Source organism: Corvus brachyrhynchos, unplaced genomic scaffold (genome assembly GCF_000691975.1).
Source record: "Corvus brachyrhynchos isolate BGI_N302 unplaced genomic scaffold, ASM69197v1 scaffold97, whole genome shotgun sequence".
In the NCBI taxonomy this organism is placed as follows: domain Eukaryota; kingdom Metazoa; phylum Chordata; class Aves; order Passeriformes; family Corvidae; genus Corvus; species Corvus brachyrhynchos.
In genome coordinates, this window is record NW_008239758.1 from 4,574,994 (window position 1) to 4,599,316 (window position 24,323).

The 24,323-nt window shown below is 43.9% G+C and overlaps 1 protein-coding gene across 4 annotated transcripts in view; it reads right to left on the reverse strand.

Annotated features, from left to right (window-relative positions):
- The window catches only part of CEMIP (cell migration inducing hyaluronan binding protein), a 77,272-nt gene extending 53,544 nt beyond the window's left edge, over nucleotides 1-23,728 (reverse strand). For 2 of the 4 annotated variants that reach the window (XM_008640071.2, XM_008640070.2), the window contains exons 1-4: nucleotides 23,641-23,728; nucleotides 21,180-21,296; nucleotides 6,748-6,819; nucleotides 4,613-4,674 (exon numbers count right to left, since the gene is read on the reverse strand). The gene's annotated coding sequence lies outside the window, so the exon portion shown is untranslated. Of the gene's footprint in view, nucleotides 1-4,612; nucleotides 4,675-6,747; nucleotides 6,820-10,037; nucleotides 10,140-21,179; nucleotides 21,297-23,640 lie in introns of all 4 variants that reach the window. The other 2 variants (XM_017742637.1, XM_017742636.1) reach the window with 2 other exon arrangements.
- Nucleotides 23,729-24,323: the final 595 nt, after the last annotated feature.

Consider the following 24,323-nt stretch of genomic DNA (forward strand, 5'->3'; position numbering starts at 1 on the left):
CTTTCCAAAAAGTGAACAATAGCAGCAGACAATGCTAAAAGTAGATGCAGGAAACCATTAGTCCTCAGCTGGCTGCTACCGCAGGTGTCAGCGGCGATGCTGTACTAGAAAGCAGACTGCAGAGAGGAATCCCTGACCACTGCCCTTCCCACGGCTTTAATCCTGGAGGCAACACACTGCAGACAATTCTGAGAACAAAACAGTGAAGAAATGCTCTGAGGAAGCTGGATTGTCACAGGCATCGTGGTGAGGTCACACAGACACCCTGAATCTGAAAGGTCAGAGAGGAGCTTTCCGGGGAGGTGCTACCAGAAAAACACAGAAAAACACACCTTGACTCACCCCCTTGCACAACTCTGGGCCAACCACCCAAACCTGGCAACAAATTTTTTAAAAGTTACTCCCAATACTGAGCATTTAAAAGTGCTTTTTAAGACTGGCTTGACTCTCTTTGGAGGATGTACCTTCAGCATCTGCTGGAGACAGCTCCTTTCAGTATGTCAAGCAGGGCATAATGGGATCATTCACAATCCATTAAAAATGAGGCAAGGACTGGAAAAAAGCAGCAACTACCTGATCTCTCCTGAGAAAGATGTCAAACAGGGGCAAGAAACCATGTGGCTTCTGTTGCTGCTACTGCCCAGAGAAAGAGACCACCAACCTGCATGGGAGCAAAGCGGGGATCCAGCAGCATCCCCAGAGAGCAGGGAAAGCTCACAGGGCAGAGGCACCTTTTAGCCTGATGGGGAGGGAACTCTCAGCAGACACTAAATTGCCCGGGTGCTTGGGATGACCTGTGAGTAGAATGTCTGTTCCCAGGGGCCCACCTCTGCCAAGGAGATGCTCTCAGAGACCCCAATGGGTCAGTGCCAGGGCCGTGGTGCACCTAGCCCAGACCCTCCCACAGCCACCGCTGATGCTGAGGTTGCAGCAGTTTGGTAGCGAGCTCTGAAGCCTTGCTGCATGTTTCCTCATGCATATGCAGGAAAGCCAACATCGATTTGGAAGCTGATCCTGAGAGAGGGAGGAGCTGTTAAATTAACGCCTCTGCTCCCTTCTTGCTGACATTGCATGGCAGCCAGTCCCCTCACCCTGCTCATGGAATTCGGTATTTTAGCTCCAGCTGGGAAGATGGATTTGAGGTGCACATTTGCTTTTCTGACCTGAGAACATGCCAGCCTTTGCTACAGTGACATTCCTGTGCAGAGGGGGTTTTCACACACCCAGCCACAGGCACAGCTAAAGCCTTTAGAAAATAAACACACGAATTTCTGGGGATTGCTAATGGAAATGCTGTTCAGTCCCAGCTCATGGCAGCAGCGTAGCTGCCTCTGCTCCACATCTTTTTCTTGTGCTTGCCACCCACACATCAGCTGCTCATTTTTACTAGCAAGAAGAGGAGGATTAAACTCAGGAACAGACTTTAATTCTCAATGAATCAATACTGGATTCAAAAGCAACACTCTGACTGTTTTCCCAGTCAGCCTTGGTTTCTTATAAATTTATCTAATAACTTTCCCAACAAGAAGGTTATGCTCACATATTCTGTATAAACATCACTACAAGTTCCTTGGTTCCTGATGTCCATAAAAATAGATTCTGAATGAGGACCAGGAGTTAGAGGAAATTTTTACAAAGAATAAATTAAAGAAAATGAAGGTGTTTTCTGATTTGTTGTAATGTTGGCAAACTATTTTGAGACACAAATAAAAGGGGGAGAGGAGAGAGCTTTTTTAAAGATGTACTTTTTTCAGAATTTACTTTTTCTTTTTTCTTTTTCTTTTTTTTTTTTTTTGTAGAGGCTTACAGACCTTGAAGAGGAAAGGAAGCAATTTTTGGCTCCGTTAAAACAAAATCATTTGCAATTCCCATCACTCCACCCATCCGAGGCTGACTGACTCCCAGTTTCACATGCTTTCGAAGTGCTCAGCATTTCACTGGATTAAACCCTCCTCCACAGCATGAAGTAGTGGGAAGCTGAGCCCCATTTGCTGAGCCTCAGGGTGCACTGACTCTGCTGTGCCTGCTGCCAGCCAAGCTCATGCTTCCAGGGAATGCTAGAGCCACTGCAGAAATGCTCTGGGGATGACCAGAGTGGCTGTACACCCTGAATGCATGAGATGTGCTGGACACACCTGGATTAGCTGCAAGTCCACGAGGACACACACAGTTCCTGTGGACTCCAGCATGCGGGTGGATATCCTCAGGAAATCCCCAGGAGGAATAGGAATAGGGCAGCTTCCTTCAAACACAACGTCCACGCAGCACTTACCCCACAGCGTCACACACACAGGCTCCTGGTGCATGCCAAGTTAGCAGCAGCCTTTGAAAACATCCCCTTGAATGTCCCAGCAGTCCCTGGAGGAACTGTATCCTCTGCAGACCATCCCTGGTTTGAGGGCTCTTTTCCCTCCCAAGGTAAGGAAAGTGAGTGCTGTGGCTGAAGAGGAACACAGCATCCTGAATCCTCTTCAAACCACTGCTTTTAACTACCCAAATAACTGCATCAGGATGTAAATATTTTTATTTTTGCTTTTGTGGTACTTCACTGTTTGCATCTGGCTTGCCACAACTCCACACCTTCCTCTCCAGGACATTTGCCATTTGCTCTCCTTCTGGGGCAGGAGGAGGAATAGAGATTTTTTCAGAGGTTTAGGCACATTCCTCTCCTTCCTTCACCAGGCTCTTCCTTTGCCAATTGTTTAGTCTCAGCCTGGGATTAGAGCTCTGCAAAGCTTTATTGTGGCCCAGGGTCTGGACATGTCACAGATTGTCTGAAAGAAGCTAAAAGCTTGCTCTGTAAGTACTTGTTCCAATGTTGAGCTTATGCTACGAGCCAAAAACATCTTGCTTTTTTCCCCCTGTACAGCATCAGAAATCATAACAATTAGGTATCAATAGGAGTTCATAAGGACTTCAGGGATCTCCCTAGAGGGTCAGTTCCAGCTGCTCAGGCTGTTGTACCAATTCTCATCCCCATGATGTCCCGTGCATCACAATTTACCTTACCTTTACTGAGCAGCATCAGTGATTTCTTCACACTTTCTGGCAAGCCAGAACCTCTTCCCCAGCCAAACCCAACTCACACCTCTCCCACCTGGTATGGGGATGGAGCCACGGTCTCCTTCTCTGCCTGTAAACCTTCCAGGTGTCCTCTCACCCCACATCCAAGGACCATGGGCAGAATGCATCTGATGGAGGAAGTGTCCCATCCAAGGCGTTCAGTCCCCACTCAGAGGCACAATGTCAGCTGGCTGGCGCGTGGATGCCAGAGCAACTCACTCACCAGGGAGCAAAAGTCTGGCCAACAAAACACTAACCTTTCCCTGTAGCAACTTGTTTGGCCATTTCTGAGAATTCCAAAGAAACAACGGGACATTAGTTACAAAACCTTCACCCACCTGTTTGAACAGCCCATGTTGTTCAAGGACAGGGATAATCTGAAATCATCTGTCCTTTCACTGTAGCCACCAAGTAACATCATGTCAAACCAAAGTGACTTTTTCATCAGTTCAGGGTCACTTTGTGCTTAACTGCAGGCAGTGAGGTCACCAGTTGTTTCTCACTTTGCATACAAAGCTCTATTTTTGTCTTTACTTCAAGCAGCTGGAGCATAAACATAAAGCAAAGAGAATTAGCCACTAATACTGACAATATTTCAGTCCTCAAAGGGAGCTGAAAGTCGATATGAGCATTGAAAGGAACACAAAACTTCACCCTAAGCAGCACATACTTTAGCCTGGGTTTTATTCCTGTATGTCTTTAATTAAATGTTCACATCAGTTAGACAAACACCATTTGACTAGTCATTAGCTTCAGACAGAAACACATTTATAACTCCTTGTTGTGCCCTGTGCTCAGTTCAATTACAAGACACTGTCACCAGATCACTGCACACTGACAGATGTTGCTGAGTTCACCTAAGATGCCACAGCAGATGGACACTTTTTTTAAAAAAGCAGACATTAAGGGATAAAAAACAGGACTGAAGGGAGAATTCCCTACCTCTGCTTAAGTTCATATTTCCCTGGAATTGCTAAATTTCCACGCCAAATTTCATTTGCAGTCCCACGGTTACCAGAGAACAGCTCTTGCCTTTAAAACTTACCTTCAATGCCAAATCACAGATATATTGAAACATTTCCCCTGGAGTAGGGCAGCCCACAGGCTGCTCTTGTTCTGCTCTGTAAGGCACTGGTTGAAAAATAAAGCTCTGCCACAGAGGATAAGATGAGAATATATTTATTGGTTATAAAATATACAAGTGAACACCATCAGTTTGGTACAATCTCGTAAGAACAGCAGGTTTGGTGGTGGTGCTGGGCTCTGCCTGGCTGGCACTCCCCAGCAGTGCTAACCCCGGGGTGCCCCAGCCTTTGCAGGGATGTGCTCCAAGCAGGTCTGAGAAAATGCAAATTTTAGTGGCTCAACAGCATTAGCTGGATATTGATATTCTTTCAGCTTCAAGAGAAGCAGCTTTCTGGTAACTAGCATGATTAAGGACTTTAATCCAGGATGGGTTGGCTTGTCCTTTACAGCCAAGCATGGCAAAACTCCCTGAAAAACAGACACAAGGAGAGAAGTGACCCTCTGGGTGTGGTAGCTCACTTACCAGCAGCACAGCACGGGCTCCCTCCGCACATCATGGACATTTCTTAGCTCTTCTTTTCTTCCCTGAATTAAAATAACAGAACATATAGGAGAGAGAAAGGGTGATGGAAGTGGGAATGAGCCTTGCTGAAGCCATAAACTTGCTGCATCACGGACCTGCTGGTATTTCAACAAGCTAAGCCAGGTACCCAGATGTCAGTTAGCAGGAACATTGTTTTACTCTATTTTTAAATAAGACTGGTACTTTTTCATATTTGACTACCTGAAAATGGTTAGACACTTTGAATCCTTCTTTTATTACTCTACATATGTTTCTTCCTGTTATGCCTAAACTATCCCCCGTGTCAACTCTGCTCTGGTCCTCTACTGTCCCAAAGTACAAAGGCATTACATATTCTTCCATTTTAATAATAATGGCTTGTGTTTATATTATGCTTTTCATTGCAAAGACTCCCAAGGCTATTTGCAGCTGGTTGGATCGAGACTATTCCTGTAAACACTTCTAATTTAAATAAGGTTTTACAAAACCAGGAAACAAGACCCTAAATCCTGATCCCGCTGGGGTCAAGAGGATTGGGGTTTTTTTGCATTATCCCTGGCAGAAGCAGCGTGTGCTTGGCAGAAATGCTCCAGCCTGCCCTGAAACGCAGCCCCCCCAGCACGGAGCAGTCCTGGAGCTGTGAAGTCAAATAATCCAAATACCTGAACCAGCAGGAGGAAGCTCATGGAGCAGAACATAATTACCCAGACTGGAAATCAGGGCAGACACACGGGTGAGCACCCTTGCCCTCAGGAAAAGCAAAACAGGGGCAGCCTGTGATCAGCCAGCAGCAGCTGAGTGCCATTGCCAGTCTCCAGCATCCCACCAAAGTGGCAGGGTGAGGACAGGACCCTCAGCCAGCGTGTCCCTAGGAGAGTGCTGGCCCTGCCTGCTGCTTTTTGTGCCCCTGGAGCAGTCAGGGCAGGAGGCTGAGCCAAGCTCCCAAAACAGCCAAGAGGATGGTACAGGTGTTTCAGGGAACAAAGTTTGGCAAAACAAACAAAAAAAAAGAAAAAGATTCCTTTTTAATCAAAAAATTCCTTTCAAAAGTATTTCAGGCTTTGATGAAAGAATGAAACAATGACGTTTCAGGACAAAAACAGAAAAGAAAACCTTAAACTTTTGCTTTTCAAAGGATGAAAGAAGAAGTAGCTTCTCAGGAATCAAACACGCACAGAAATGGAATCACTTCCTCTGCTCTAAAGACTGTGTTGTCCTCCCCTGGAATGGTCACAGCAATGAGCTTTGAAACTTCAACCCGAAATTGATATGAATTTCAGAAAAGCAGTAGGCAAAAAGTCCCCAATGCCCTGAAACCTGCTCCCCCTCCTTCCCCCCCAAAAATAAGAAACTGGAATTACAGCCAATTTTCCATCTGATCTCTGCTTGTGGGCCTGAAATCTGAATATTTTCTTGATTTCCTTATCACTCACATTACTCATCCAAACCTGGACTCAATAGCCCCTAGCTTTCCAGTAGGAAACATGGATCCAGCATGGATTTTCTGGACCAGTGATACCAATGGATTTCTTGCAGCAATACCAGGTAAAATTGTAATAAGGACTCTCCCAAACTGTTGATTTCACTGTCCTGCTATCCAAAAAAATAAACAGTTCCTATTTCATTGCAGACTGTTTTCCTTTTCATCAACTTTTCAGGCTATGATTGTTTTTCCTCACAAAGCAGTGGAACTTTAGAGATGGAATCTTTATCAAATGATTATCTTTTTTTTTTTTTTTTTTTTTTTTTTTTTTTTTTTTTTTTTTTTGTTGTTAGAAAAAACAAGCTTCCTCTAGGATGAAAAGTTTGCAGCATGCAACTTCTCACTGTCAAACTGGGGTCAAAATCCTGAAATAACTCTACAATTTCTCAGCATCCCTAAGACAAGAGGTTTTCACACTGGCATTTGCAGCAGGAAATATATTGATAAGCAGTGTATAAGTGAATGTGGATTTTTGCTTTGGAGACACACCAGTAATTCTGCTGCATTTTCCAACCTAATAAAAAGCCAAAGAAACATGAAAAACCATAAAAAGCCAAAGAAACATGATAGAATAAATATATTTACCTCCCTTGTGGAAGATAATAGGCTTTACCTGGCAAAAACAGACATTTCAGAGCTGCCCATCAAGTCTGTGATATTTCCAGAGCACACAAGAACAAGTGATCTGAAAAGGAGAACAGTAATTACTGCATGATTGCAAAATGCTTCATTAAGAATCTTCAAAACCTTTAAGTTCCAATTCAGAAAAGTATGCATGAGCTTGCCTGACTTTAAGAACGTGTTTAAATCCCCTAGTAATAATTCCGGAGTGTTCAAATCTTTGTCGTGAGCTGCTCAGAAATATCTTGGACTGAAAGTCTTTTCTGGTTACTTGACCTGCTTCTACCAGCAGCCAAGAATATATCTATCCATCTCTGTTGTTCCATGTTTATATGGCAACACATAAAACCACAAAGAACGTGGGACAGACACAAACAGAGATAGTCCAGACCATTGCCAGGACCCACACAAGGTAGGAGAGCCAGCAGGCAGGCAGGACGAGTCATTGGCTCACCCGAGAAAAGTCCCACTGGAAAATCTGGCACACCTATGGTTTTCATCTGTCACAAGAGGCAAAAACAATCGGTAAGAATAAACAGAAATGGACTTGTTTCCATTTTGGAAAACTGAATCACTGGCTGCCAGGAAGTGGCTGGACACTGGCACGGGTGCATAGGATTGCGAGTGTCATTGCAGGGACCTTATCTACTCCATGCTGGGAAACCACTGGTTTGTTTAGAAGAAATTGTTAGTTTTCTAGAAAACCTCTTTCTGTCTGCCCTAATCTGTACAATCCTGGGGGAGAGATGCTACTTCTCTTGTCTGGCTGATGCTTGGGATTTGTACATGTTTAATCTGTGTCAGATTTCTTCAGAGCACAGGAATGGTTATGAAATGAATTAATTTTACTTTCTTTGTCTATCAGCCGCAGGTTACTACACTAAGTGGAGCCTCAGCAGTTTTCTTACCTCTCCTTTGTGGATGTTTGAACACACTCAGTTTTTGCATGGGCAGTGTTTTCACTGCTAACTGTGCCAAAGTTCTGCCTACCCACAACTGCTCCTGAACAAGCATCCAGCACCACAAAGAATATCCCAGTGCTGGTGAACAGGAAAACACTTTTATCTGCAACAAAAAAACCAGACATAGGTTGTATGGAGGCAGGCTGAGGAGCCTTAGACTATGATCCTGCTCCTCCAGAAGGGAGTTACAAGCAAGGAAAACATCTACATTTTTTAAATGGCTGTAATTTTAAGTCTATCATTAGTACAAGATGAAGTGACATCATCGATTGTTGGTCAGTGGAAGGAGGAAGCAAAACCCCTTCTCAAAGGGGTACAAAACCATGAGCAATGAGGTCATGAGCATCTTCTGTGGATTAGTAAGACACATTTAGGAAGCCAAGAATCCTGAGAGCAAAATGCTTAGTTCGGCCTTAATACAGTTTCCTTTCATGTGGGGAAATGACCGTCACTGGGCAAAGCGGATTTGACCATGGAGCAAGGGAGAGGTGCTGAGACAGCACATGGGGGAATAGAGGTGACACGTGCACTTTTTTTGTTTTCCCTGCAAACCTAGACATTCAAACCAACTATTCCTTCTCGGAAGGCCTCTCCCAGTGCCTCAAAGAAGTTGTAGCAGAAGTGCCTCCTGCTCTTCTCGTTTCCTACAGCAAGAAGTCCTTCCCCAGGTTACACATCTCAAGATGTGCCACAGTATTTACTTTCAGAAAGCCAAAAGCTCTCTGAGGAGCCTGCCACTGATGTCTTCTCCCAGCATCCTGGGGGACAGCCCATCTGGAGAGAACAGAACCTGCACCAAGGAGAGCAATGGCATAGCAAGGTCAAGCTGTCAGAACACCAAACCCAGGATACACAAGACTGCAATATATGTGGTTTTCCAAAGCCTATACACACCAGGAAGTTCACATCCCATCAGTCTGAGACATGTATGTCCCCAGGGAATATAAGACCAGACTGGATGTGGGAGCCAAGTGTTAAAAAGTGGCTTCTGCAAGATGTCAGAGGATGCTGAATGCAATATGGGGTCAAGGGTAAGGGAAACATGAATGTCCAGGCCATGGATGGGCAAAGGGGAGTGAGGAGAAGCAAAGACAGACAAAATCTTTTGCCTGTCCTGGCTGTCTCACACTCCTAAATGTGGGAAGTGTGTGAAAGTCTGGATGCAAGCACAGCAGAGAGCAACCACCCCTGCAAACAGACCTACATGTGAGCCACTGCAGTTCTGATGTGTGTCCTGTCCTGTGCTGTCCCATACGCAGGCTGCACACCCCTCGAGGAGCCAGCACACAGCCCTATGGGACCTGGGGCAGGACACACCACTGCCAGCTCACTCAGCCCTTGGGGAAGCTTGGATCAGAAATTTAAAACATCTCTGACTCTGGCATTTCGTTCAGCAAAACAAGAACAAAACATGTCCTTCTTCATTTTCCAAAATTTCTGCACCTTTTAATATTTGGGGTAAGAATCCTCCTTTATCATTTGCCTAGCCCAGCCTTTTCCACAGCTAGGAGTACGTGTTGAAATTAAAACTTCCTTAGAAAAACAACGCTTTGCTTTAAAGCTTTAGAAAAGACAAAGAAGCTTTGAGGATACTCCACCTGTCCCACGAGTGCTGCACACACAGGTGGCTGTGCTTCACCACGGGGAGGATGCTGCCTCCACTAACACCTGCTTGCTAATGGCTTTGGATATTTTTGGCGATGCAGCCAGTGTCCTAGTAAGAAATCTTGGCTGCTCCTATTCCTTAAGGATGCTGTACCAGCTTTGCTTGGCATTTGTTGGCATTAATTATAATTCAGTAGCACGCAGGCATGTAAGCCTGGGCAGCGTCCTTGCAAGATGATTTCAGCCACCCTTCTCTGTCTAGACAGACATATAAGGCATGCCCAGGGACAATCTGACAGTTCCAAACCTCTTCAGTAGTGAAATATAGGGTTTTTTTATCTTTTAGTGCAATGCCAGCAGAGAAAATCAGAAAAACAAACTTGGTTTTTTCCCCCCACATCCTTTGTAAACAATGGCTTCTGGTTTGCTTTTTCCTCCTCTTCCTCTACATTAGAATGATGGTGTTAATTCTTCTTCTGAGGTGATAAAAGGCCTTTTTTTTCCACTAAGAGCTCAAATCCTCATCTGAATAGAATACAAACTCTCAGTGACTTTAATTGAGTTAATTTTAAGGGAGAACAATGCACTTGCCCTCTTCCAAGGGAACCTCCCATTTCCTTCTGCCAGGGCTCAGCAAGATTCTGCAGTAACTTTCCTTGGAGATAAAGTTTCCCCTGTTTAACCACTACTTCAAATGCAGTAAAACACAAAATACCTTAATGAACACAGATATCAAGTGGTTTTGTATGGCTGCCCTACCAAGAGACTGGATCCAGATCCTTATGTACTCGACTGAGGCTGTGCTCGTGACAGCAACCTGCAATTACACCAGAGACAACCTTAAAAATTCACTTGTTAACTGGTTTTCATCAGCAAAATGACACTGGGTAACATGCTCAATACAGACAAGATCCCAAAAGTAAGAATCCTTTGCTCCATTTATGACCCTGATTCACATTTAGGTGTTCATTGTTATGACAGTATTTATAAAAGCATCATTGTAATGCAGCTTGAAGGACCCTCTGATAAACCCTCTGGCTCAAAGTAAGTTGAATATGGATTTCATATATTTTGCCTGGCTATAAAATCAAGTGCAGATCTGTACGAGCCTGAAACAGCTCTGCAGGATTTAGAGTGGGGTGAATTTACAGTAAATGAGGGGAAAAGCTGGCTCTAGCTTTTCAGTTATTCCTGTTAACCAGAATTACTTCCCGCTTTGAAACACAGCAGCAATGTTGTACTTTGGAATTCAAAGCTAATCCAAAATAAGTCCTCCCAAGAGTCCTTTTGTTCTGGTTTAAAAGAAAGAAATGGAGGGGAGATGTGCCATGAACATGCACCCACGTGTTTCTAGCTGAGCATTATCTTTGAGGCAATATTTGAAGCACATCACAAAAGGCTGCAGAAAATCAGAGCAAAACCCTTCAGTCTACACAGATTATGTGATGCTGGGCAGATTCACCTGAGGGAATTCCCTGCACCTCCTCCTTACAAGGCTGCACGTTCATTGTGTAACACAAGAGGCTGTTTCACCCATCAGGGTCGGTACCTGTGGAGCCCCACACGCCCGGCAGTGGCACACGGGGTGCTGGACCATGGATGTGGGGTGCTGGCAGCCACTGGCCTCTCTCGGAAGGGGTGACCCCACCAGAGAAGGAACAGCAGCTGTGCTCAGGCTGTTGTGCAGAGGAACACAGGTTTGCTTGGAGTTACCAGCACCAGCTCACTTCATTGCAGAGCTCAGCCCAAAGCATGCATGACAGAAGCTCCAATGCAGCCAGGTCTTCTGGCCTTTAGAGTTCGTTTTTATTTCTAACTGTTCCAAGTATGTTTTCAATCCTGTCCATGCTGCAATTCAGGCTGAGGAAATTATATAAACAGCTCGGTTCAGCTCCAGGATCAAAAAGATACATGAGTTTTACAGGGATTCTTCATTCTATTTCTTTTAAAACTAAATATTTGTTTCTATTTGTCTGGAAGAAAGAATGAGTAAGCTTGGTTCCTTTCCAAGGATCCAGCATGTGGGGTTAAAAAAAGAAGGGGAAACATCCCACTCATTATGAAATAGCCTAAAAAACAACAACAGGAAAAGAAAAAAAGCTAATCCAAAAACTTCTGTACTCTGAAAGGCTAAAAAAATAACTGCTGAACTAAACAGAGAACCAGAGCGCTGATACTGCCAGAATTCAGTTAGGTTAGAGCCCAGTCTGCATGTGCCAGGTCCAGGTGGCTGCTGGCAGCTCATGGGTCTTCCCCCCCAGACCCACACGTGTGACCATTTTTCCTGCTATTTAGTAGTAAACAACCTGTTTACAGAATTTGGGCAATCTTTTTTTTATTATCTCTTCTTTTTAAAAAAGGAGGATTCATTACCAAATTGATGTTTCACAATTCCTGTGATGAGAGAGACCTGGCCATCTTCAAGGAGCCTGGTTAGCAGGGAAGGCATTCCGGGATTCGATTGCTCATGTGTTATGGTTGAATGAATAAATATATCCCATCTTATTTTCAAATCTGGCATTTGTGGATTGATTCCTGAAGTAGCTACTTAGTCAGGTGAAGCATCATGGGACTCATGGTTAAACCACAAAACACTTTTTTCCTGCCTAACTATTTTAGCTGACTGAGAAACATGGTTTCGTAACATGTTTTTTTAACCAAAGGTGTCCTAAAGTCTCACAAAGACAGTGCAAGAGTTTTTGGACAGTCTTCATGGCTTCAGAATAAAAGATGTGCTGTGGTGCTCTCCTTTTTTCACAAAATCTGATTTTTAGAATGTGATTATTTTAGAAATCTCTTCTCATGGGAATATGAAGAGGTTGAAGCTTCACAAACTGTCTCAGTGTTGGTCACGAGAGGGTTCTTTTTCATGGCCCCTTGGGGTACAATGGGTTTAAACAAATATTTACACCATGCCCACACCTGCAGCAACCTGAGCAGCAGGGATGCACAAGGAACTCAGTCCAGCTGAGAAATCAGCCCTTTTCTGAGCAGCACTGCAAATCCCTGCTCGGATACAGACACAGACCTACCCCAGCTACTCCAGCCTGGATACCCATTTTGATCTGAAATCAGTGAAGAGAGCGTGCAAGGTAGACAGACCTGGATTTTAACTATGAGAAAGAGAAAGGAGGTGCTGGGGTAAGAGAAAGACCCCCAGGGCTTGCTGCCCACCCAGGGCACAGCAGGGCTCACCCTGAAGCTCTGTTGAGGTGGAAGAGATGCTCGGGTTCCACAGAGAGCACGGGCCCAGGAGGGAACAGTGAGGTTGTGCTGGACACTGTGCACTGTCTCTGTCCCTCACTGGGGTATCTGCCACCACCTGGAAAAAGGCTTCCCTGGGATAGCAGAGGCGACAGGCAGCCAGTCTCCTCTGTCAGCAAAAAGGGCAGGCAGGGCCAAAGGGAAAAAATGCACTTAAGGGCTTGAGTATGAGAGAGATAGTCTGCAGCCAAGAGTACAGTCTTCAGAGGAAAGCAAAGAAATGCCCTTTGAGGTTCTCTTTCTGCTTTAAAAAAACACAACAAATCCTCAAAGCCAAAGAAAAACAGATTTTTTTTCTTTGTCTGGAAACAACGGCTGCTTATTACAAAGGTCTGATCCAGGCACCCCGGCTGACCTCCGAGGACTTTGAGTCAGGTGCCAGGATGGCTTAAAACCAGGGATTTTCTCTTCCTTGCGCCATAAGGCTGAGGTACAACCAGTCACATACCCACTCGTGTCTCCTGAGGCAACCAGTTCATCCAGAGCTGCTGCAGGAGAGGGAACCAGCATCCAGCAGACATTTCACCAGGGGCACTGATTCAGGAATTAGAAAGTAATCTCCCATTTGAACCAGAGCCACAGCCTAAAGAGACCTGCTTCCTCCACTTTACAGCAGGGTTTATTATGATGGTTTCCATTAAAACTCCCTCTCCCTGGCTGTTTCTTCAATGTCAGTTTAGAATAACCAAGGATAAAGTTAAATCATCTTTTAACTCCTGTTTACCCAAATTTTGGCGTACACATTTACAAAAAAAAATGGTCCCTATGGCTTTCCTTCATCCTGTGATTCCCATTGCCAGCCTCTTTCAGAGAAAAAAAAAGCTCCAAACTAAAAACCTTTGGTACAAGCCTTAGAGCCAAAGCTGCAGTTATAATACAATTCTTATACTGATGGAAAGGATCTCCCACCAAAGACCCCAGCATCCGTTCCTGTCTGTGAGATGCACTTGTGCTATGCAAAGCAGAAAGCCACAAGAAGTTTACACTTGAAAAGAAAAACTGAACACCAAGATAATTAGCTTTTTGGGGTTTCTCTCCTTCCTCCCCTCTTAAGTGGCTCAGTGTGTAACACCAAGATGCCTGAACCAGTACTATGGTTTACTTTCCTTGTGTTACCAAAACCATCCAGGATTTAAATGTATTCTTTGAAATACATCTGGATTCCTGGTTAAAATGGAAAATATAAATTTGGCTTACAGAAAGAAAGCATCACCTTCATCATCTGTCTCTCTTCATTCTAAAAAGCTCAGGAAGTCAAAGTTTCTCCAAAGGATTCCCTGAGGTGACCCACCACCCATGCCTGCTTGCAGAGTGGTAAATGAGGGGAAACCACTTCATTTTGGTGAAATCGGGGGATCTGCATGCCTGGACCTTTACTTTCCTTTACACATGGAGAGCAATAAAGCAAAGCTATTTCAGCTTTGTTCTGGTTTTTTCATTAAAACAAAACAAAGCTATCTACAGGATGGAAGAGGGGACAGGCTGTTCTAAAATAATAAATCAAAGCCACACAAAGACCCATCAGCTTAAGCCAGATACTGCCCTCTAGATTTTAACCAACTCCAGCTGTGTCGTAACACAGGACAGCTCAAAAACGGATGTATTTTCAGATGATCTGGCCTCTGACTAGAGGAAATGAAAGAAATGCACTAGAGCCATATTCATGGAATATTTTAAGGACGGAGTCCCAAGACATTTGGCTGTTTCATAAGGGTGATTTGCATTGCATTAGCAGATTTCATCCCCTGAAGTCACCATCACACAAGGAGCTTGTTACTCCCCCAGATGCTGGGAACCAGCTTTGGTGCTGTACTATGCTGACTGCCACCTCCCTGAGGAATGAGAAAGGCATTAGAAAAGGAAACTAGAGGGTGAAAGAATAAAAAAAACATGATAAAACCCCAGCTGTGACCATCTTAAGTTGCCGGGTCATTTGGGAATAGGAGTGCTGCAGTCTGGTGTGCACGTGAGCAGGCTGAGTCAAGTAATGAAATAAATTACACCAGAACTGAAAAGATCAAATGAAAAGCACCTCCTTTGGAGTTTTTAGAGGAAGAGATGGAAATAAGTACTTTCTCACAACAAAGGGCTTGGGAAGAGTTGTGAGAAAGGAGGGTATTAGAAATTATCCTCTGCGTAAATATTGGAAAGATTAAGGGAGTTGTTTTCTCTTTTAATTAGTGGTATTTAACAGCTTCCTGTTTAGTTCTGTGTTTCAGTTCTGTTTCTTCAGCTTGTACAAAACCCACTGTAAACCCTCCAAAATACCTGTCTGCATGGCTGAGCTGGGCTCCAGCACCTCCAGGAAAAGCAGAGACGTCAGCACGGCTGCAGGATGGTTCCTGTGACCCTGCCTTGCAGCTGGGCAGAGGATGGGGGTTAGATGCCATTGCCAAAACTGAGGGAGAGGTGCAGCCTCGGGCAACAAGCAGTAATTAGGCATGGGATGTCTGGGACATGGAGTTCAAAGTAAAACAGATGTGTGTGCATCTTCCTCAGCCACTGCGCTGGCCACCGAGGACCTCCTGGCTGGTCCTGAGTGCAGGAAGCCTTCTTCTCTTTCAGGGTGGTGAATAAACCATGGGTCCTGCTTCATTTCTCTGCTTAAACCTCTCAATTCTGTATTATTTAGCAGCTGCTACTCTGAAAAACAAAAATCTGAACCAGCCTAAGCATCTTGTAGGTGATTCCTACTTTTGCCACTCTCAGTACTGGCTCATCAGGAACACCACAGGTGTCCGGAGACTTGTGGACACACACAGCACTGGCAAGACATGAAAACACTGAATTCATGGTAGATCCCAAATTACACATTCAAAGTAAGTTCAGGGCCCTACCTGAAGGCTGGGGCAACATATGTAGCTTTAGATGCTCTTGTGCTTAAAGACCAGCACAAACAAAGGAGACAAACTCACTTAAAACACAAGGAGTGGAAGTCAGACTTGATAAATAAAAATCCAGTGGAGAAATACACATTTTTTTGTCTTCTACTTTCATTCTTAGGAGTTTCTTGCAAGAGAAATGAATGAAAATATTTTTAGGTAGAAAGTCTAACTTTCCAGTTTAAATAAAATTATGTGTGTAAAAAACTAACTTGAGCTGTTTAAGGTATTTGCACCCCAAAACTAAGTAACTGCGTTCACAACCTTTTCTTGTGAAAAAGTCAATTTCATTTTATATATAAGGAACATTCTTCTTACTTTTTTTCATTCTTGTTCTTAATCAGGCCAACATTTTATGTGTTTTTACCAAAAAAATTTGGTCTTTGAAGGAGAAAAGCTAACTATATGCTAGCAAAAAAAGTCAGTGTTTAGTGGGTCCTAACAGTTTTAAACATTACTTTGAATTTTTTTGTGAATCCGCTGACACCAGAATGTATAAAACCTGACACTTCTGCCCCTCTGGTACTGTCATTCAACAATCCCCACTGTGCACTTCATGCATTTTTACCATTGTGCTTAGCCTGCTTGTTTTCTTTGGGAAATGGCTGGATGAAACAAACCCAAAAAGTCTTTTGGGTTTTTTTTCACTAGGATATTGGCATTTGCTGTTCTGGCTCTTTCAGGTGAAGCAAAGTCATCAGACAAAGTGTTAAAAAAATGTTCTGTTTTGGCAATGAGCAGGCTTCCCGGGATAAGCAGAAGCATAAAAAGGACAGGGGAAAGGCAAGAAAGCAGGCAAGAGGTTTCCTGTTCTCAGACGTGTGGTAGATAGAGATCTGCACGTACACACATCCATACCTCTTTTACAACCCTCAGAACACCCCCTCCAGTTCAACTCTGAACTCTCAGAAGCAAAGACACTCAGAGACATGTGATCAAGCAGGCAAAGGAGGGGAGTCTTCTGTGAGTGGTGGGATGCAAAGCGAGTCACGTAACTTGGAGATGAGATTTGGCTGGAATAAACACAGAAAAAGTGCATGTCTAGGGCTCTGACTGCCTGGGAGAGGATGAATAACACTTGTTCTGAATTGTGAGCAATACACAATATTGGTTACATCAGGTGGAGTATGAGTCCTGGGCAAATGGGTATCACCTAGTGCTGGGGCTTCTGGTTGTCCTGGATGTCAGTCCTGGCTGTATTTTAGTAAAGGGAACCTCTAAGCTGATGAATGTTTTTCTAGAAAACAGCCCTACCATGTTTATTGACATGGTGTGTCACATAGCTGATGAACATGGAAGTGCACAGTCCAAATCCTGACTTCACTGATGAAAATCTGGGGTAAACTAACGAGGGAATGCCATAGAGTACAACTAAAAATTACATATTTTTTCCTTGGGCTTGAACAAACAAGAGAGTTCCATCCAGTGAGTCAGTCTCCCCCAACTGTTATTACTCCTATTTAAAAACAACCCCTCTGACATTTTGTTCAACATCTACGTGAGCTGAACTTTCAAAGGGAGTGAGAGGACTGGGAATTTAAAACTTTCCTGTTCGTAATATGGGAACCAAGCAGAAATCCCCACATGCTGCTTTGGTAAGTTTGTCTCTCACAGACTGAATTTTATACTTCAAAGGACAAAAAGAAGCATAGCCCCCATTTAGCCTCCAACCCATCCCAAGAATAAATCACAGGAGTTCAGTGCTTCTTGCTCTCAGTGAGGATACAGCTGTTTTTTCTCTCAAAAAATTTCTCCCAACCTCCCAACAACTTGCCCAACACTTGGCTGAATCTCCTCTGGCACAAAACCTGCTTTCAGGACAGCTCACCTCATTTTCTGCCAGCATCACTGGTGGGGAAAGAGGAATGAGAAATACCCACACATCTCACTGGTACTGAGAAGATCAGAGAAGGGGCTGCAAAGGATCTGGCCATGTCTCTGCCACTTTCTCCCAGTTCCAGCTGTTTTCCTTGAGCCCTCATTCCTTCCCAGCTCCCTGCAGCTGTCACTCGCTCCTCTTTTGTTAGATTTTGGCTTTTTTAAAGGTTTCCTGCCGTCTGCTCAGGTCCAGCAAACACACCCAACCCCCCCACAATGACAAACACGGCTACTGGGTGAACATCCAGCCGATTTTTTCCAGGGCCTTGTTATTGAGGATAGACTCTTCTGGAGGACTACTTGTTGCAGGGATTGTAACAAATGAGGTGTGTGTTTACCTAACTAGAGCCAGGTGTATTAGGATTTAAAGGCCTTTCCTAAATAGTGCTGTTTAGGAAATGCCATTAAAAATTCAAAAGCATAGGCCATAAATTAATATAAATTAAAATTTTTATCCACATCTCCTTAGGCAAAAAGAATGATTCTTGGTTTTGTGAAGCTCAACAAATTACAGGAGGGATCCTGCCCTGAGGTACAGATCTGCTGATCTTCATGAAACCACAGTCTGACTCAGACAGCATTTGGCTTGCAGACAAACATATTCAAGCAAAAGTAAGAACTTCCTGCATTTAAGCACACTACATCATCTTATCATCTCTTTTCCCACCCTACATGTTTTCAAGGGGGAGTTACATGCCAATTCAATTGCTATCTTTTTAATGTCTTCCTAAGTTCTCTATCACAGACTTACTGTGTATTTTGTATTTTCCTGCTGCTGTGCCTTGGATGCACATCAGGTCAGGAGATGCTCCCTCAAGACCACCAAGCCCCAGTCCCTGGGCCAGGAGAAGGAAAAAAGCAGGGAAACCCCCTCAGGTTTCATATGCCAGGCTGCAAAGTGACAAGCAGCCTGGTTTGCCACGGCCATCTGGGTCTGATATAAGTACTGCTGTAATGTGATCATCTCAGGAAGGATGTGTCTCCTCAGAGCCATCTTGTTAATCCCAGCTGCAGAGGACAGAGAGCAGCAAGGGAGCAGGCAAGGAGGCAAAGACTTCAGGGCTTTAGGATCACTCAGACGCGGCAATGCCAGCACTGGCTTCACCCAACTGTACTGAGTGGTGCAATCTGCAACCTGGTGTTCTGGCAAATGTTTTAGCTTCCTTCAAAATATAAAATATATATATATATATATATATATATATCTTGTGGTTTTCCTCCATGGGTTGATCTGTGGGTGATTTAAGGGATTTAAATAGACAGAAGGGAATTCAAATATATCTTCTGACTTCTGTGTTGTGTGGATGATTAACTCTGAATCACAGATGTTGTCAGGAGGGGCAGGCTATGAAACCCAAGTAGCATTTTACTTATTGTTATTGGAAATCGTGGTGGTGTTCCTTGTATTGCATCCAGATCTAGGAGATGGAGGGGTCAGGACATGCACATATAACATATGCACATATAACAACAAGAAAGCATTCCCAGCCCTAAACTCTGAGCTCCACTACGCCTTCCTGAGCATTTATCAATCTGGGAAGCAAGAGGAAAAGCTCACTTGCAACCAATCTGAAAAAGAAACAATTTAGGAAATATCTCTAAACTGGGCAAGACTGCAACAAGCACATTCTAGCCTTGTCTTGTTATCTTTGTTTTTCTCCAGACCTTATCACCACCAAGGAATTTAATCGCAAAAATGACAAGTAGCTGAAAGTATGAATCAGTCTGGCATTGAATAATAAGCCATAGGAAAAAATCTACCTACACAACCTTGGCAAATACAAATATAAGGAGTCCCCCAGAGTCTCAGTGCAGACTTGGGCTGTGTGTTTCCCTGCACTGAAATCTCCACATCTGGATAGGTTGCAGCTTCCTGGAGGCTTTGTGTCATCCAAGGTCAAAAGGGTCTGGGATTTTTAAAGAAAAGTTTAGACATAAGCTCATGTTGGGCTCTTGAATTTTCAGATAATTAAGATTATTCACTGGTGAACATGATAACAAGCCCCAGCACAGGTCTTCAGCCCATGAAATAGAGGAGTTGAGCAGTGAACTTGTGCCCATCCCTGCGCAAACACCACAGCAGGGGAAAGGCTGAACCCATGCCTGAGCACTCACATGGGCACCTGCCCTTTTGTTTGCTGTTGACAAGAAATTTGGCCCTCTCCCCCTAATTTTTTTTATAGGACTCTCATAAGGATCCATCTCCTTCATCAAGGCACCGAAGAACACCAATATGATGAGCCTCACTGTACCCCTCCAGGCGCATTTCCCTGAATTCTCCTTGTCAAACCATGGCAGAGAGCCCTAACAAGGGGAAACCCTTCCCTCTGAGCCTTAGCAGACACATATAGAGGTATTTCCCTGTTCTCATTAAAAGCAAGGAATGCTTAATCTAACTGCCACTGCTTTCAGGCTGCTTCAACAACATGACTTATTACACTATACTTCAGATACGTGCTTTGAGGAGATAGAATTCTTATCTTTAGATGTGCTGATAGCACAAAGAAGCCTGGCTGACTTACTGAACAGCCCTATGCCTTTGATAATAGTATTTGCCTTTGCTGCTTTTGTGATTAGAAAATTTGCACAGGCACAAGGCCTGGGTCATTAAATTGAAGGATTAAATTTCTGACTCTGATTACGCTATGAAGTGCCAATCTTTGTACTGCAAAAGAAAGCACTTACTCGCAACCAAATAATATTTTCAATCCTCTCCTTCAGGCTTACCAGCCTCTCTTCCATCTTGTAACAAGCCTGATGTTCTCTGTAGACCTTTTGTGCTTCAGGACAATAATTTTGAGGAAAGCCCTTAACCAAGTCTTACAGATAATTCTCAAACTTCTATGAAGCAGAAAAAAAAAATACCAACACACACACCCCCCCAAAAAAAACAACCCCAAAAGCCCCACAGCCACTCCAACGAAGAGACAAAACCCATGGAGAAGGGGTCTGAGGGTTCATAAAGGTTTTGCACACACTTTTTCTGCCCTGAAAGAAACCCTCAGCAGATCTGGACTGACTCTGGAGCACACTTCATTCCTATAGCCATTAAAATTCCAGCCTGTGCTCTCCTCTGCCAAAACATTCAGAAGTTACTTGCCCTGCACTACCCCTTTCCAGAAGCATCAATACCTGTCCTCCTGCTCATCCTCGCAGGGAAACTCCCAGGCATTAGACAGACAACTCTTATCTATAGCTTAATCAGGCATTTCTGCTGAGCCTGCAGTGCTCCCCAGCAGGCTGAAAACACAACCTGTGGGTCTCCACCACGCCTTTATGTTTGCCCATCAGTCAGTGAGAGACACAGATCCCCTGACAAATGCAAGCCAGTCCATCTCTCCCAGGGAGCGATGCTGGCGGGTGCGGGACAGCCCGTCTGCAGCACATGGCAGCATGTGGAGACACAGGAATTCTGTTTGGTTCAGCCACGTAGTTTGATGGAAACAAAGACGCTGAAGGATTACTCTAAACGTGGTTTGAATCAGTGGGAGGAAGGCACAAGTACTGCAGCAAGAAAGAAAGAAAGAAAGAGCACAACAGAAAGATAAAGATCTGCTGGGTGCCTGTGCTGTAACTGGTGTCCTCCTCCACTGAGCAAATCCACCCGAGCGGTGCCTCTGAACTCACTGGACAAGATTCACAGCTCACAGAGCTGCCAATTTCAGTTGAGTCATGTGAATTCATCCCCACCAGCTCCTGCCCACCCCAGGAATCTGGGCGTTCCAGCCTTCTAACAGATGTCTGGACTGGCACAGGTTCTACTGGGTCTTTCTACGGTGCCTCAGAGGCAGGGAAAGTGTTAATCATGCAAGTATTGAACATTAATGCTATACCTGACTTCCACAGAAATCCAAATCCTGGTATATATCTCCCATGTCAAATTCTTTATGTCTCCTCTGACCTTCCTTTAGCCAGCACAGAGCAGATGACTCTGGAAGCGTGAGGGCAGCCTGCAAAGGCAGCATCCTGGATATAGCCATCCATCAGCTTACAAGCACAGGGCTGAAAACACTTTAACTGTTCATTCAGGCTATTTCTGAAATTATTAATCCTAGAAGATCACTATTAAAGTTCATCCAAACATGATTTGGTTTGCATCACATGTTTGGCACGGATATTACTATATTAAGAGATCATTTTTTGGAGATTATACAGTATTTTGAATTTTAAAAGAACAAATAAAACATAAAGCCACTTGAGACAGGTAAAAGTCTGGTTTTCTGTCTCTGATTACTCTGGGCTCCACAATGTGAGATTTCTTTCATTCCAGAAATCATTGGAATACAATGCTTAGTAGAGGTCATACATGAAATTGCTTACGCAGGCACTTACTTTCCTTCAAACTCCTAAAACCTCTTTTTGTCCTCAGTTCCTTCACCCTTCCATAGGAATCTCATTTCTCCATGTTTTTCCATGCAGTCTGGGGATTTCACTATTGCATCAGCCCTAAGTCTCACCCAAGTGAGCATCCAGCATACTTGAGGTGTAGACGGAGCAGCCACAAAATTCATTCCCAATTATTTCTTAGCAAGATGCTCTAAACAAAATGAAGTAAAATTGTGGTTTTCCTTTGTTGCGTTATATTTCTTGCTTATGATTCTTCAAAACAGATACCTTGCCAACTGTTTCTGGATCAGAAAACTCTACAAACCTTTGCCCAGTTCAAATAGCTGGTTTCATAAAAGACAAAGGGAAACACAACCACATTGTGGTTTTCAATAGTAAAATGTAGTTAAACTGATGCTTGAACGAGAGTTAAACTTCAAGCTGAGCTTTACCACAGTCTTGGTGCTGCCTTCAAATTTATATCCATGCTTGAAGATTGTGGGCCAAAGCTTTGGCAAGTGTGAATTGGCCATCAGTGACTTGGCAGAAGATTTAGCTCTGCAACTGCAAGGAGAGAGCTCACCATTTTAAGACAGATAATAATTGCAAAGCTCACATTGTCCATGAGCAACTAGAACTCCTCTTCCTTAAAGTACACAAAGATATACTAATACAGAAAATAGTGATTTAATTCTGATAACTCCCCTGTGACAGGAGTGTCCAAACACTGATGATGTAGCAACTCAGTCAGGGCCCTACAACTACTGCATCTTAAAATCAAGAGGCCAGGTGTGTGTCACTCCCTGGAATGGGCACATATAAAGAGGAAACACTGCCCTTCTCAGGTGCATTCCCATGGGCCTTCATAATGGGAACAAAGGACAGTACTTTTAGACTTTTTCAGCTCCAAAGTTCAGGGGAACTAAAGGGAGCTCAACCATCTTACCCTAAACTCACAGCAGGGACACTCTGCTGCAGGAGCAGCGGATGGGTGTGGGATTTGGTGGTTAATACTGGAGGGACTTGGAAGCCCTCCAGGTTTACCAGCAGGACATGCTGCTTCTTGTCCCAGCGCCTTTGCCTTCTTTCATGCCAGCTATCTCAAACCTGTTTTGGAAACCTGAGCCTCTGTTGTGCGTAATCAGGTCAGGTTTCACTTGCAAACCTCTGTTCTTTCACCACAGTGTGTTTTTAACAACAGCTGAGGACTCAGGCAAACTGCAGAAGCCAAGGTGAGGGCCAGGCTTTCTTGGGCTGCTCATCCCCTGCAGCATCTCTGTGCAAGCTGTGGCAATGCCCACCCCTGCTAAGATGACTGGGCTTCAGTTTTCTCCTAACAGAAGAACCAGCACAAAGCACAAGTAATTCCACTAAAATAAGAACAGCACTAAAGACCATAAATGAAATAATGCAAAATTAAGATTGCAAGGGAAAAAAGCAGCATCTAAAATGGACGTACCCTGTCTTTATACAATGCTAAGAAAACTTGTGAAATAAATAGAGCACAGCCTGCAATTTGGCTGTCCTGAGACCTACCATTTTAAAGCTTTAGTTAGAAAGAAGCAATGATTCCAGTGCTGTTTGGATTACAGAAGATGCAAAGTTTTGTGCACATTCTGACGTATTTCTGCACTTTATATATATGGGAGATAAATTATGTGTGCAGCAACTAGTACAAATAAATGAACCAGAGCCAGAGCTCTTCTGGAGGGATTTCAGGGACAGCAGGCCAGGACTTACTTGGATTCTATTTCAAAACTTCCTGGAAAGAGAAGCCTCTCTGCACATCAAAAAAGCTGAAATAGAGTGAAAGCAGAAGCATCTCGTTGCATCAGTTAGTGTCAACCTTTAAAACCTTGCTTCCACACTCCCAGAAATTGCTGAGACCTTTGAAAGGTCACTGATGAATATTTTGGGAAAATGAAAGAGCTCCAGACCTTGGGGGGGAAAAAAAAAAGAAAGCAGTACCTGTTGAAGTTGATGTGGTCCAGCATGACATCCTCAGGTGCTCTGCCATCTCACTGGATGATATAATCCTGCTCAAGCAGGAGGACAGGCTGGTGCTGCTGGAACACAGCTCCCTGTTCACGCCTTGCAGCTGCACGGGATGGGAAGGGAATGCTGCTCTGGCAATGCACAAGGTCAGGTTCTCAGGGCATCTGGCCTCGATATAAAGCTGAGGGTGAAAGGAAAATGGCAAACATATCCATTAAACCAGCCAGGGCAGCCGTAACATGTGCATTTGATCATCGTTGCCTGTAAAGGATTTTTGCCAGTGAAGAGTTCAGAACATTTGGAAAGTCACTGAAACATTTCCAGTTCAAATAAAAAGGTAAACCAGAAATAGCATCTGCAGCCATCCATGGAGACACCATGAAGTGAGATATGAGTTGTACAGTGCCATAAAAACGTTCACTATTCAAAGTCTTTAGGGAGAAGGGTAATCAAGGAAGCATCAAAAAGTAACTCTTTTTTTATGAATTCAAATAAGTCTGCTTTAAAAACAGGCTTATTCCATTGAAAATACAGAAAACTGAAGTTATTTCAGTGGGCTTTGGATTAGGTCCAGTTATCTAATAGAATCCACATCTTTGCTCTCAGCAGACTAGGCTGAAATTCTGGGGGCTGAAACTCGATGTCCTGACTACATG